General features: G+C 39.0%; 1 long non-coding RNA gene across 1 annotated transcript; it reads left to right on the top strand.

Moving 5' to 3' along the window:
- The first annotated feature begins 6,375 nt into the window (after positions 1–6,375).
- On the top strand, positions 6,376–9,033 carry LOC128544830 (uncharacterized). The gene is made up of 3 exons (XR_008365817.1): positions 6,376–6,519; positions 7,322–7,571; positions 8,100–9,033. It is a non-coding gene; the product is annotated as an uncharacterized LOC128544830 (long non-coding RNA).
- Positions 9,034–15,804: the final 6,771 nt, after the last annotated feature.

The raw sequence follows: 15,804 nt of genomic DNA, 5'->3' as shown, positions 1-15,804 counted from the left end.
CAAAAGCCCCACCTGATATAAGTCCTTATTGAAAAACAAGTTCTACTGATTAAGCAGGTGAAACTCAGGTGACGCTCCTGTCCGACTGGAATGATCACCGGCACCTCCTTTTTGGAGGAGAGTGACGACGCTGATGACGTACCTGCCTATTTCTATGCTCAGGTACAGTCAGGCCTCCATATCTGATTCCATCTGTGTCCGAGTACACTGTCCTGTGTCCGAGACCACCTCTTCAAGCCGCAGTTCCCGAGCCTGGAACGATTGTGTTCTCACTGACCAAACTGAACAAGACTTTGAGGTCAAGTGTCGAGTGTTCTCGGAAGTGATCACCATGACCAAATGTAAAAACGCCCAAAGATACAATAATGGTGATAAAGCACATGAACTTGGAACTAGGTGGTAAGTCACTTGAGCTCTGAGCCCTGGCTAACCTGACTGATCTTCAGGTGTGCATCACCATTCCTTGATTCTGTCTTCCCCCCACCTCCCCAGACATAGCGCTTTTGTTTTGGTGGTTTTTGATCTTCTGTGTGCCAGCTCTCTGTATTCTGACCCCGATTCTTCTCATTAATTCACTCGCACATTGATCCTGACCAAAGAGAATACCTTTATGGCGCTCTCTTGCCATCATAGACTGTATAAACAAACCCTCCATGACATCACCTATAGGCTTTCTGAAGGGCGGTTTTGAAGATCAACTGTGGGAACTGTGGGTTGTTGCCATCCTTCTAAACTTCAGTTAATTTCTGAGGGACAGTCAAAAATTTTTATCAAATTCAAATTTTATTCGTCACATAGACATCATACACAGTATGATATGCAGCGAAAATCTTATACGACCGCTTGTGATCTTTTAAAACAAAATTATCAATAGAAATACAAATAAATTGGGGAATGAAAATAAAGAATGAAATATATAGACCTTCTTTCTAAAATATAGAAAAACTGCAGATCAGAAGAACAGAATATAAAATATGGAATATATATATATATATATATATATATATATATATATATATTTTTTATTTTTTTTTTTTTAACCTAGCTGTACAAAATATACACAGTAATGACTGTACAAATATGCAAAAATGGAAAATGTGCAAAAGTCTGCACAATGAAATGGATATAAATGTCCTGAAAGTATGCAGAAATTAAATGACTAGAAGTTTGCAAAATGAATTAAGCAAAATAAAATGAAGTATAAATGTCTATAAAAGTCCAGAAATGTCCAGGGTGAGTGCAAATGTGAATGAGTGTACAAATGTATCATGTAATAAATTAAATTCAAAAGAAATTATCCACACTCTGGGTGTGAAATTTATTCTTATTTACTTTTTTTAACAACAATTGCCTAACTTATCTAAATAATCTGTTTGCTTTTCAATACACTTTGTCTATCTGTCGAGAAGCTTTTGCATCTCTGTTCTTCTTTTGTGCAAATCACAAGTGTCACCTGCACAGCACCAACTGGGGCGACAGTAGCCTTGAGCAGAAAACGATTATTAGACGATAATGCGGCCAACGGAGGGTTTCAATATAAACGGCACATAATTTTTGACTCAACCTCATATAAATGCCCGAATGCATGGGCTGTTGTTTGAAGGCTTAGCTCTAGCTTACTGTAGCTAAAATGCTATGGTGGATGAAGTTAATTTTTATTCTAATGCATTAAACCAAACTCATCCGTGCCCTATACGTTGCCCTGTGTCCACCCATACATTTCTTGTGGAAAGCTTAACTACGACGATGAGAGGTAGCTCATCGTTGCAACCTGCCATGGAGCTGTCACTCAAATTCTCCACACCCCTAATTGTGCATAACTTTATGACTTAATGGTCTGTGGAAAAAAACGGAGTACCCAAAAGAACCCCACCAAGCACGGAGAGAATATGGAAACTCCATGTACTGTACACAGACCCCAAGGAAGGAATCGAACCTGAACCCTGGAGGTGCAAGCTTACAGTGCTAACCACTTAGTCGCCCCTTTTCCATGATTCCATAGATATATATTCCATGTCATGACAGGCAGGATCATCACATTTATTGCAAACTAATTGCAAAAAAACTATCCCTTTAACAACTGCTGCTGCTCTCAGGCCTATGTACGAATAATTGTTTTGAAATGATTGGCTTGGTATATTTAAAGATCTTTATTTTTGTGGTGTCAGTGTAACAAGAAATACAAAATGGACTGTTTTGTGAAGCTTAGATTCCATAAAACAACATTATTGACCATGGATGATGGAGTGGTACAATTTGTAACTTGTCAAAGACAATGTCAAGATTCTAAGCTGTTTAGTTTGAGAGATTTTCATGATATTGGCCTGTTAAGTGGTCTCAGTATACTAAAAGTGGTCCACTCTGGTAGGGTTTCCATAATAATGACCTCAAAGAATGACTGTCCTTCGGTGAGGCGCTGGTTGCCTGGTTACCGATGGCGGCGCTCTGGAACTTCTTCTGAGGGTTTCTTCGTTGCAGGATTTTGGAGTTCTGGCACAAAGTCTTGTTGAGAGCTCTTGAAGAGCGGATGACACCCGCAATGGTTACGTTCAGACCCATGACAAATCTCTTTCTGATGAATCTAAATGTAAAAGGTTGCCCGAACGAGGTTTTTTGATGTCATGAGAGTGTAGCCACGCCCACATGGTTCCTCCTTTTCGTGCATACATTAACCTGTGGTTCGGTCTGTCACTTGGGAGGCCATCTCAGTGGAGGTTTAGTAATTTAGGTAAAGTGTATGAGTCTGGTTCATATGACTAAGATTTCATGCACATCACTAATCATTGCATATACAGAGCTTCCATTTGATACCAAGGAGAAACACTGGGGGTGCTGCCTTTACTGTGATATTTAAAAATATCATATAAAGACATAAGGCTTGGAGATAATAACTCACATATTCTACTGTTAACTACACCAGCTATTTCTTTTAACTTCATAGACTGTAACTGACAGACGTTGCTTCAGAGTTAACACTGCATAGTGTCAAAACAATGAAAGCATACTTACTATCAGTAATCTACACTAAAGATAAATTTTACTGTAAGTCCTTTGTGGAAAATTTTACTGACATTATCTAAGACTGAAGCTAATTAAAGGCAGAGGATCATTTATTGATACAGCAAGGAGCATTTCTCTGTATTCTAGCTTAAGAAGAACAATATAGTATAATCCACCTCTTTGCACAAGCACCAAAACAATCACAGCACATTATTAAAGTACGCACAAAAAAGAATAAGGCGTAATTAACTTATTCTACTTTACTGGTAACATACAGGTGAGATCTTAACTTTAAATGCTGAACAGACCACTAGCTTAAACATTTTGGTTGTAATTTCACCCACTTCGGCATCACCACCTTAACCCTTCAGACCTCTAGTGCACTTGCTAAAAAACTCACCTGCGCATGATGGCGAGTCAGCACCTACTGTATGTCTAGTCATTAATATTACAGTAGGTGGATACAGTATGTCTGTCCATAAAGATCGTGATAACTGATTGCTTGGAGTACTGGCAACTTTTTGTTTTACATAACCGATAAAATTTATAATGTTTGAAAACCCACAACGCTCATTTTAAACCAGCCCAAATTTTGTTCAGCCACCTACACCAATTTAGACCCACAAGCTCAAAAACACCCAATTAAGTGGGAACTCGCCCAATCTGGCAACACTGGATGCAGTGATTACAAAATTCTTTGCTGATACAGATACAAATGATTTAATATTTATTCATTTATTTATTTAGTTTTTTGGTTATTTATTCCTCCTATTGCACCAAAAATATCTTTATAATAAAAAACGGACCTGTTTTAACATCATTAAGCCGTTCACACTTCGAATAAGAACACATTTAATTCAACTGATTTTTGAAACAACCTTTAATATAACCTTCTTTCACATGACAGATTAATTTTGTAAACACTTACATGGCCCATAAAATAAACTTTTTTTTTAAACATAAAATAAATATAAATGCAAATATAAAAGTTTTTAGAAACAAAATATAAAATGTATTTTTTTGTAGAATCCCCTCTTGAAATGTTACTCAAACACGTCTTACAAACTGCATATCACTGATTTTTTTTTTTTTTTTACATTTTGACATTTTCATAAAAACCAAACAATGTGTGTGTGTCCTTTTTGTTATTAGAGATATTGTAATACTACTTATTAGACTTACTAGACCAACAAAATGAACATCAGCCATCGTATAAGCTGTTAGATTGATCCAAGTCAACAAGGTGAATATTGATCTGTGCATCACTAGTCATAAGAGATTAATGTGATCTCAGGCCATGTACAAGCCACAAATTGCAAAACTGTTTTAATGGTGTTGGAAATCTTAAACATACCCCTGATATACTGTAGACCTGTATAAACAACCACAATTCATCTTGATGGGGAAAATAAAAGATTATCTCTTTCGATCTACAGTATATTTGGTTTTGGAAATGCTGATAGTCTGAAGTTTCACTCAAACACTTATAAAACTAAAACTGTCAGAATTCTACTTATCATTGGGCATTCTGCATATTCCCAGAGTAAAGAAAAATCATCCTTAGGTCAGTAGGTCAACGTGAGTAAAAACAACTTTGGCCAGTCATTTAAAAGTTTCAGATCTCTTAGACTGGGGTTCATGAGGTGTAACTAGGGGATTTGAGATTTCTTTTTTCTATATTTATTTATTACAGTGGTGGATAATCTTTATTAATCTAAGATTATTAATTTAATCTTAATTTTGTTTTCATTATTTTTTCTTTGTTGCACCTCCAGGTATCGTGTTTCATTCCTGCCTCGGGTCTGTGTGCATGGAGTTTGCATGCTCTTCCTGTGCACGGTGGGTTTCATCAGGGTGTTTCGGTTTCCTCCCGTCCAAAGACATCCAGATTAGGCTATTTAGCATTCCCAAATTGCCCGTAGTGTTTGAATGAGCGTGTGTGTGTGCTTTGCAGTGGATTGGCACCCCATCCAGTGTGTACCCTGCCTTGTGCGCTAAGTCTACTGGGGTAGGCTCCAGGTGCCTAGTGACCCTGTATACAGAATAAATCAGGACTGATGATGAGTGAGTGAATTTTTCATTTGACCAATCACTTGAATTTAATTTAATTGACTTTACTCAAATCTCAAAGAGTCAACAAAAACAAGTAGGCTTGAAAAAGCTCCAATATAATGCTAATAAGAAGTTAAAACATAACTGCACACATTTTCTATACTTACCTTAATAGTTGGATTGTATTCATAAATTAATTATGACAAAATAATTAATTAAACCAAGTAATTGTACCAAACTACAGTAGTCCAAGGTAATACCTTTGGGAGAACAAAGGGGCTGAAATGGTTCAAGGCCTCCAGCTCATCCCCTCATATGAAGAGCAGCTCTATTGTGTCTTGTTAAAACAAAGGCCATTTGGGGACCAGTGCTGCTACTGGCACCTGTGTCTGGACATCTGCTGCACCTTCATCTTCTGCTTAATGTCTTATTCAGGAGACTGCTAATATACAGTACCACATTTCTGACTACAGAAAATATGAATGTTTTTTTTATACTATGGCTCAACATTTGAGTTTAACCTTCCTAACTGATGTAGTTCGTTAACAACCTGTGTTTATTAACCAAGCATTCCAAAGCATGTCCTCTCACAGTCCAAAGACATGCAGATTAGGCTAATTGGTCTTCTCAGATTGCCCGTAGTGCGGAATGCCCTATGATGGATTGGCACCCTGTCCAGGGTATACCCCGCCTCATGCTCTAAATCTCCTGTGATAGGCTCCAGGACCCCTGCGACAAAAGCAATATAGACGATGAGTGAGTGAGTGAGTGATGTCATCTCTGCGTGACCCTTACATTTCCTAGTCGGATCTGTTCAAGCTTCTTAAATAGAGGCCAAGTTTTTTAGATTGATAAGGACATGAACCTGCGCGGAAAACTTCTTGAACCAGATGGACGCATCTCTCACTTCTCCATTTTGTCGCCAGTTTCAGCACTTTGCAACTAAATTGGGTTTATTAATTAAAATCTGAGAGGGTGTGAAATCCCTGTATTAATTTACATTCCAGCGGTGACGAGACACTATTTAACATTTAATCTAACTAGACATTTAAATGTCTCTGTCTAAAAATGCAGTATGTGGACATTTTGTAGCAATCAAAACGGTTCCTTTAATGTACATGGGCTAGAAACATCACAACAACCTAAAATTAGCATTGCCTTGTGACACATGAATAAATAAATCAAGGTAACACACAAGCATCTGTGATATGCAGGAAGCACAAACTGCTCTGTTGAAAGTCGACAGGCTGGAGAAACCTGAATACACACCCTTAGAAGAGCACCAATCCAAGGGCAAGGCTATTTAGGTTTGTTCTGTGATTTAAAGAGAGCCACTGCCCTAAAGAATGACTTTATCAACAACAGAAAAGCCATGAAGGTAGAAGTGAAGACGATGTGAAGGATTTTGTCTGGTTCATTTGGAGCACATTTGAAGGGTGGAAAGAAGACAAAGAGGAAGCTCGGGAGGTAAATAAAGAATACTTGATAAGACTCGGCTCTTATTGTGTTCTGTGCGCTCTCTGTCTGTGACAGCAGTGTGATTGAGGATTTTAATTCCATCTAATTCGATTTCTTTAAAAAAAAAAAAAAAAAAAGAATAGAATCCGCTAGGGCCTAAGAACAATTCAAGAAAAATAACACACATAAAAGTTTAACTGTTTTCTGGAAGGTATAGCAGAGGTAAATTGCACTGCTGCTTCATCATTTGAGCCGTTCTTATAGCCATTGTCATTGTACACTGCGAGATTTCAGAGAAATGCAAAGCTCAGAAATGAAGCCTGTGCATCCATTGTTCTACACCTGTAATGCTATGGTAATAAAGTAGTTAGCCCAGAGCTAAAGTTAATGAATCAAATCCTCAGAGGTAATACGGATGGCGGTCTGAGTACCGTTTTTAATGGTAATCTGTTATGTGATTGCTGAGACATGGCAGTCAAGGAGTTGACCCACCTCGCATGCACAATTGCATTGGCTGGTTTCGCATGCCTTTGTCACAGTGGGGGGACAAAAACAGAAACTGCTGAAGCCAGTCAGATATGTGGCTAATTGCCCTTGAAGGTTTTGGGTGTCCTTTTGGTGGCTTGCCAAGGCACGGTGTATGACAGCAGTGTGCAGATAGCAGCTCGATGATCCGTATACTATCGACTGATTTCCATATCAGTTAATGACAACAAAAGGATGGCCTCAGATAGTGTAACATTATTTCTATCGATTGGTTATTTCAACCCCAGAGTCTGTCACTGCCTATCTCCTTTACACGTTCCCACAGACGTAAGCCTGGACCTTAGCCATGGAGGAGGATTATATGAAGAGGGGCCACCCTGATGTCATAAGGCAGCAGCAAACAAGCAACGTGGATAAAGGCTACTCGGAGAGCAAGCGTGCCGATTCGGGCCCGAACGGCTGCTTGCGGTGCTGCAAGAGTACCAAAAACTGCCTGATGAGCCCGGAGTGCGGCAGAGCGCTCAGCATCGCCAGTGTCATCTCCATGTGTGGCATGTGCATCCGCATGTGGACATGTAAGTTTCAAAATTTCTGAACGTTTTGCACGATCGAAATGCCATTTGTTGACTAACAACGAGCGCTGAAAATTCACAAGCTCAGCTAATTATAAGTCACACAATGCACACTTCTATAAAAATCAGGACATGCGTCTTTTGGAATCTATTGTTCAGAACAGCACTGCAAAAAGCAATTACAACCCAATCCATCAGGATGCTGGCAACTAACTAATAGAACAGCTTTTGAGTTCTTTTGTGTGTCGAGGCAGATACATCTCATCCAAGCCCTTCTTTAAGGATTCGATGCTGTCAGTGGAAAATTACATTGCATTCATTGCTATTAACCTGTATTTCTTTTTATTCATTGTCATAATGCCAAAAAAAAAGGAAAAAAAAGCGAAATCTCAGGCTAGACTGCATCTGACTGCCTAACTGAACTCTTGCTTTCTCTTCAGGAGTCATTTTCTTTAATCTCCATTTTCAATTCTGAAGTCTGTCATCCTGTCTGGCTGTTGTAAAGGGCGTAATTTTCTTTTATTTTCGCAGAGATGTCTACTGGTTCGGAATCGAGAACACTCTGTCTCCTGGTGGCTGCCACCCTGAACTTAGAACAATAGGAGGAATCATGATTATGGAATCTCTACTATGCTTCCACTCAACAGCCAATATACTGTAACACACACTTAGATTGAGCTCCACCCTATTTAATCACCGCTATCAATAAACAAACATCTGTTGAGTCATACTGCATATCTTTCACAACATGTACAAATATTGAGAAATATCTTTAAGTAATGTTTAAAAACGCTATTAAATAGAAGGAAGGGTAAAAAAAAAACCCCGAATGAGGTAGTATTCTTCATGTATAAAATATGCCGAGGATTGAATACGGATGGATCCTCAGAACAGCTGCTCTGTCTTGGAATGGGTAGCAGTGAGACGTGACTGAGTGGCTTCAGGTGAACAATCAGAAAATCCCAGACCTTGATTTTAACACTTCACCACTTTAACGCCTCAACAAAAACCCTGGGTATTAGATACTCTCAGCTCAGAACAAGGCTGTGAAGGGTGATTTCTCAACTACATCATGCTACAAGTCGTTCAGTGTCTCTCTATGATTGTCATCTGCAACTATTGACAAGGTCAGGGATATTGAAAGTCATGTTCTCTGTGATTCCGTTTTTGAACTTTCACTTTGTTGACAATATTCCAGGTTTAATGATCTTAAATCATGTAAATAATTTAATCATTTGAAATGTCCTCCCTCATGTTTGTAATGTTGCATATGAGTCATTTCATTTGCATATGAGTAATGGAGAAGCCATAAGCTATATTAACAAATATTATACCTGCTTAGACATTAGTTTCACTTTTTTTGTGAACTAAAACACTTTTGGGAACATTGTATAAAAAATGTGTCACCTCTGACTTTGATGTACTGCTCTGTGCTTTTCAAAATACAAAGAAAACATGATACGTATCTTCGTCTTATCTGAAGTCTTTGAATTATGTGCTAAACATATAAGCAAAACAACAGCATTGTACTGTAAATGCATTCAGATGAAGTTCACACGATATCTGCCTAACAAAATCCACACTGCTCCAGAAGGACAAAGCATTAAAGTCACACATCATTTTGAGAAATACCAAAAAAAAAAAAAAAGCATGCACACTTACTAACCACTTCACTAGGTACAGCTTGTTAGTACTCGGTTGGACCACGTTTTCCTTTCAGAACTGCATTAAATCTTCATGCACGGATTCAACAAGGTGCTTCCTGTTCCACCACATACCAAAAGTGTTCCATTGGATTGAGATCTGGTGGCTGTGGAGGCCGTTTGAGTACGGTGAACCCATTGTCATGTTCAAGAAACTAGACAGAGATGATTGTTGCTTTGAAAAAAGGTGTGTTATCATAAAAAAGGATGAACATGGTCATCAACAATGCTCAGGTAGGATGTGGCATTTAAACAATGCTCAATTGGGGTCCAAAGTGTGCCATGACCATTACACCTCCAGCCAGAACTGTTGATACAAGGCAGAGTGGATCCATGCTTCCATGTTGTTTATGACAAATTCCAAATGTTGCAGCATAAATCAAGACTTCTCAGACCAGGCAATGTTTTTTTCTATATTCTGTTGACCAATTTTGGTGAGTTCATGCAAATTGTATCCTCAGTTTCTTAGCTGACATGATTGGTACCTGGTATATCTGCTGCTGTAGCCCATCTTTTTCAAGGTTTAACATGTTGTGCATTGGAGGATGATCTTCAGCTTATCTTGATTGCTAAAGGATGTTATTTGAGTTACAGTTGCCTTTTCTATCAGGTCGACCCAGCCTGGCCACTCTCCTCTAAGCACTGGCATCAATAAGGCATCTTCACCTGGAGAACTCAGACCATTATCATATTATTATCATGTTATCATAGATGATATTCAGGGTTGCGATAAAACTAGTGTCTATTCTGAGAATTCTGGGCGTTCGATGAGAATACACACTGCACAGAACACCAGTTTGCATCATACACACAAATTGACACCTAAGGGGAATTTAGAATCTCCAATGCATCTACCAGCATGGTATTTAGAGGTAGGGAGGAGGCCGATGAACCTTAAAGAAACCCATATAGACACAAGGAGAACATCTACAGAGACCATCTACTGTATATAGACAGTACCTTTAGGTCAGAAATAGAAACAGGGACCCTGGAGCTGTGAGGCAGCAATGCTAATTTCTGCACCACAGTGCCTCATTAAAAAGAAGGAGGAGAAAAAAAAACTTAGACCCTTACAACTCCAAGGTTTTCATATTACCGCACACTGCCATCACATTGTGTCATGAAAGTATAAAAGAAATGATGCTTTTTATGCTTTCACACTGGTTCATTTAAAGGCACCATTTTCTTGTGGGCATAAGGAACTATTGCGAATTCATAGTTGCATCAGCAAAAGTTTCGTTAATTATTTCGACTTTGAATTATCGGCCTTCCATGAACCAAAGGTCAGCTGGTGCTCTCAGTCGTACATATTCCTTCGTGGTGTAGTTATTCTTCTCTTACTGACTCTCAATGTAAGTACCTCTCATGAGCAGCTGTCCATTTTCAAGGGGCTGTATGCACTGAACCTACACTTCAAATGAAAGCAAGGTAAAGATCCTTCTGACCATGAGTTTAATGCTGTTCTATAAGAGGAATAAAACTGTTCGAGTGAAAGGTTTTTCCTTTCTGCATTCTTTGCAAAGCTTCGCTTTTCTGTTCTCCATCATTTGACTCAGATATCTGCTCCTGACAGCACTTACCCTTTTCACCCATGTGTACAAGGTGGCCTTTTGAAGCGATTTGCCATTCATTTCTCTGCTGGGGTGAAGTAAGGATGTTTGTTTTATTTTTTTATTTCTTTTTCTGAGGAGTGCAATCACCTTAGTATGAGAATCAGATACAAATTACAGGCATTTCAATGGCTGGCTAATGCCTCGTATCTTAGATTAGCAGTCTGGGATGGTATTGATTCTGAAGTATTAGACTTGTGTGTGACTAGACTATGGACCTGATGTACTGAGCCATTTGGAACCATTTTCAGACTCAATTAGGCTGCATTTCTAAGCAAAAAACACCTCCGTGATGAGTACAAACCCAAAAGCGTGAGCTGAACCATGCCCCGTGTCCAACCGTTCAACCCGAGTGCACTTTCCCCGTGTAACATTCTGCCACTTGTTTAAATTCATACCTGTATCTCTATTCGGTTTAAAACCCAGACTGGAAAAGTTTTTTTTTTCTTCTTTTCTTCAAATGGAATATTAAATCTAACCACTATGACCCTGGAAACTTGAGAAAACACTGGGGGGAAACACAGTGGTCAGTACAAAATAAGGCTGAAAAACAGGAAGCGCTTCGAGAAACTTATTCTGTCAGATGTATTAAGCTTAGGGAAATTTACTGCTAGCCAGGTTTGCATGTGAGTTGGTCTGCCTCTTGAACCAGCGTGTAAATTTTTTAGGGTGTAAGTTGTTCATGGTTACTTAATGTAGTTTTCCTGGGGAATAGTTTTCAGGGGGGTGTTGTTGTTTTTTTATTATTATTATTATAGAAAATCGTTATTTATAATCAAATCTATTCTGTGTCTATAAATACGGTATATAGTATATACATATATACAGTATATACATATATATATAGTGTATGTAGAGACTTGCTGTCTCAGTCACAGATGCTTCAGCGAGACGCGCACCAACAATTTGTCCTCTTTTGAACTCTTGATTTGTCACTCATAATAATTTAGTTCTATTTTTTCCTAGTTTAATTAAATTTTTTTATTTAATTTCTATCGTATTCTTTTATTTATATTTATTTCTTATTTGTAAACTTTAATTCTCTTTTAGGGTCAATGGCAGTCGTATAATGCATTTCACTACATTTCGTACTGTGTATGTTTGTGTATGTGACAAATAAAATTTGAATTTGAATTTGAATTTGATTTAATGTTGTGTGCATTGCAATATTTTAAGCAAAACTGTGATATTACTCTGCTAATTAAACCTTCACACTCTGCGATTACTAGTGGAATGTGCAATCAATAAAGATTGGCCACCAGGCTGGTCAAATTGATTACATAATTCCGTTTTTTTTTCTTTTCCTAATTTTCCATAACACTGTGGCCTCACATTTCCAGCACTGAGTGTTTTCGATTCCCACCTCAGGGCACATGGAGGTAGTATGTTCTTCACATGCGTGGTGTGTTTCCTCTGGGCGATCAGGTTTTCTTCTACAGTCCAAAGAAATGCAGATTAGACTAAGTGGCATTTCCAAATGTGTGAGTGATTATACAGTATGTGGGTGTGTTTCGGGGGGGTTGTGTGTGTGTGTGTGTGTGTGTGTGTGTTCCTTGATATGTATTGGCAACCAGAGTACCCTACTCGTGCCTGGAGTCCCCCTGAGACAGGCTTCAGGCTACCTGTGACTTGTGCTTTTGACACGTTTCTAATTTAAGAATTATTTCTGTTGATTATAAATTTGCACTTCACTCCTGATGTCGCTGATGATCTATATACCGAATGCTTCCCAAACAGCCCAGGTGCAATTAAGTTGATAAGCTTTAGCCTTGCTTAATTGAACATCAATGCAAGGTGCATCATGAGCACATTTTCAGGGTCTTGCTGTATCTCCTCACATAGCCATCACACGCAAAAAAAAATCCTCAAACGTTCAACCTGGATCTTTCAGGACATATCCTTCCTCTTTTAGAGAGAGAGAGGGAGAGTCTACTTTGACCTGGTGAACTTGTAATGCGATTGCACTGCCATCAGAGCATAGTGCGTGATGAGAACTCATGCCTGACAGCTGCCCAGTGCTACTTTGTCACAGTAATTTGCTGCCATCAGAGGTGCTGAGCCAGAGAGCACCTGATTCATTGGCAGATAATTCAGACAGGGCAGCGGGGCTTACTCGTAATCTGGCCTTCTGGTGCATATCACAGTGGTCTCACCTCAAAGTTAGAACAACATCCAGCAATACTACATATAGTGCTCTATCGAAAAGAGAGAGAGAGAGAACATGTGTGATGACGGATGTATTAATGAAATCCACATTTAGACGAAACTCAAATGCTGTTGTTGTAAGAGGCGCGCTTCTGTTTCTGCATAGTCGGAGTGTTTGTTAAGATGCTTCAGGTGCGGTGCTTGCTCTTGGGAGAGGGGCTATCAGGTTTGGTTGAATTTGACTTTTATTTTCATCTTTTCTAAGACAGTCTCAGTCTCATCCAGCTCCCCCCGTTCCCGTTCTCCTCCCAGCCGATTTCCGCCTGACTGTGTGAAAATTGCAATAAAGTAAAAAATGTGAGCTGTGGATAGAGACGGGTAGGCTAGAGGATAAGAGAGCGGAGAAGGGGAGAAATAGATGTAGAAGAAGAAGGGTGGTACATATAAAGCGGGGGAGAGGAAGCTGAGGCATAAAAGAGCCAGCATGAAAGCAATATAAAGACTTCAAATATCAGTCTTAGTCACGTTTTTTTTTTTTTACTCTCAACTTGAAGGCAATAAGATCCTGAAGTAACATTTATAGGCAAGTTTATACCCATGAATAGACCTCAAACAACACCGGCATTAATATTAACTAACTCTGATCATTGTTATGTAAAAGTAAATGGCGTGTAAACGATTTCCGCTGCACTCTTGCTCCGTTTCGAGCACAATGCAATGCGACGGGTCCACGCAGCCAAGGACAAAAGGAAGGCACCATCATACAGTATCACCGTGCTGTCAAAAGCTCTATGCGACATGAGCTGATCTTCTGACATACAACCTTTAACTGCTAATTGAGTCTACAAGCTCACGAGTCTACTCTGCCTCGAGATTCTGGAAGTGGAACTGCATTCTCACAGCCTAGATTCAATAAAGTCTATACAGCAGAGCTCCTGACATTATGTACCATTACGAACACTCTTTAAGCCTTAAAAGCTGATTGCATTTATGGGAGTTCCTGTCTCAAAGTGCAAAATACAGGGTGGAGATTACTGTAATAAACTATCCATTTCGATTTATCAAGGCTGATAGTAATTACTGCCTTTGTGATCGGGTGTGCTATTTAAGCCCTTTGAAAAGCTGGTGTTATTTAGAGACAAAAAGGATTGGAGTTATTCTGGTACTAGTCTGGTACTTTTTTTGTTTTTCTTTCCCCAAGAGAGACATTGATGCCTGTAGAGATGGCGTTTTTCAAAAAGACATACTATTAATTCACGCTTCCATGCACGATTGAAGATGCCATTTGGCGAACACATCCTGTGCCATGTCATATTTAAACGGATATTTGGAAAAATGTTGAAAAGAAAACCGTGAAAGAGCCCTGCAACCCCTCCTACCTCCTTCCGTCCTTCGCTGTTTGGCCTCAGGATGTTTGTTTCCAGAACGCTGTGGTTTCAGTTGCTGGAATGTCACAGTCAGGCTCCTTTGCTCCACTGCTCACAGTTTCGAGGTCACTTCTGCAGCTCGTACAAAACCATATACAGCCCCAAATGACCTGGGTGGACTTAATGAAATCAAACATAGATTTTTTTTTCTTCTCTTACACAGCTTTTCTACACACTGGGTGCAATAGACTCTTATATCGATCTAACTGAAAAAACAACAACAACCTTAACCATCCAGACTGCGTACAATTTAAAAACCTTAAAACTCTAAAATTTCATTTGATTGCTGTCTATTTAATAGCTTACAGGACGTCATGTACAAAACAGGTTTGTACCACTTAGCAGAGAACGCTTAAGGCTCTATTTAGAAAACGTTATGTAAGAATGATTTGTCTGAAATCTGCTCCAGAATAAAGAGAATTTGTACTTTTAACACTGAAAGCATGCTCACAAGTCACATGTAAAGAAATCGGAAACAAGGCAAGACTATACACAATGCCGCGGTTATACTCGGGTGTTTCGGTAAATTAATCCAACTAAACAAGTCGAAATATTGCGTTGTAATTAAAGCAAAAGTGGAAAATGAACTTTTAAGCATTGTGAGAACGTTGCCTTTCGGTAAACTGACGAAAACACAAAAGTAAAGTCTTTGATATGGCGCAGTGGGGGAGATGCCTTAAACATACTTCAGTTACTGGTTTCAATCAGTTCTTTTTGTCCTCGCACAAAGAAGACGAGTCGAGCGGAAGCCTCTTTGTAGCAGCAACTGGTGTCTTCATTTTTCTGCTGAATATTCCCGAATTGCACGCTAATTTAAAACCAAAGTAAGCTAAATGGATGTGACAGTGTTTAGAACCTGTCAAGCTTTGGTTTTACCCTGCTGTAAACAGCGTAGACTAATCCTGCAGTCTAGCACAATGTAGCGTTTGCAGTGATATATAACTTAGTCTGCTAATTTAATCCAATGTTCTACATTTATACAAGGTATGTTCATACACTCTGTGCTTGGGAGTCAACCTGTATTTGCTAATGAGAGTGACTAAAGCTAGATTTCAGTGGGAGTGGAACAGACACTATGTGCCAAATGCAGGTTTTTTCTTCTTCTTTGTGTGTGTGTGTGTGCGCATACGCCTTTAGGAGCATCAGCAAAACGCATACCTGTAGTCTATTTACCATTTCAAGCGTATGTTGAAAAAAATTCCATTTTGCCTTAAGTTAATTTTTTATCTCATTTAGGTAATTTGCATGAGCTCATCCATTCCGAAAGTATTAAACTACATTGTGTGGTCAAAAAAAAAGTCAACATCTGGATTTAACTAAGCAAATAGTTAAGGGTCTTCCATTGGATAAG

This window comes from Clarias gariepinus, chromosome 16, assembly GCF_024256425.1.
Source record: "Clarias gariepinus isolate MV-2021 ecotype Netherlands chromosome 16, CGAR_prim_01v2, whole genome shotgun sequence".
Lineage (NCBI taxonomy): Eukaryota > Metazoa > Chordata > Actinopteri > Siluriformes > Clariidae > Clarias > Clarias gariepinus.
The sequence above is the reverse complement of the archived record's forward strand: the minus strand, read 5'-3'. Positions and strand labels throughout refer to the sequence as shown.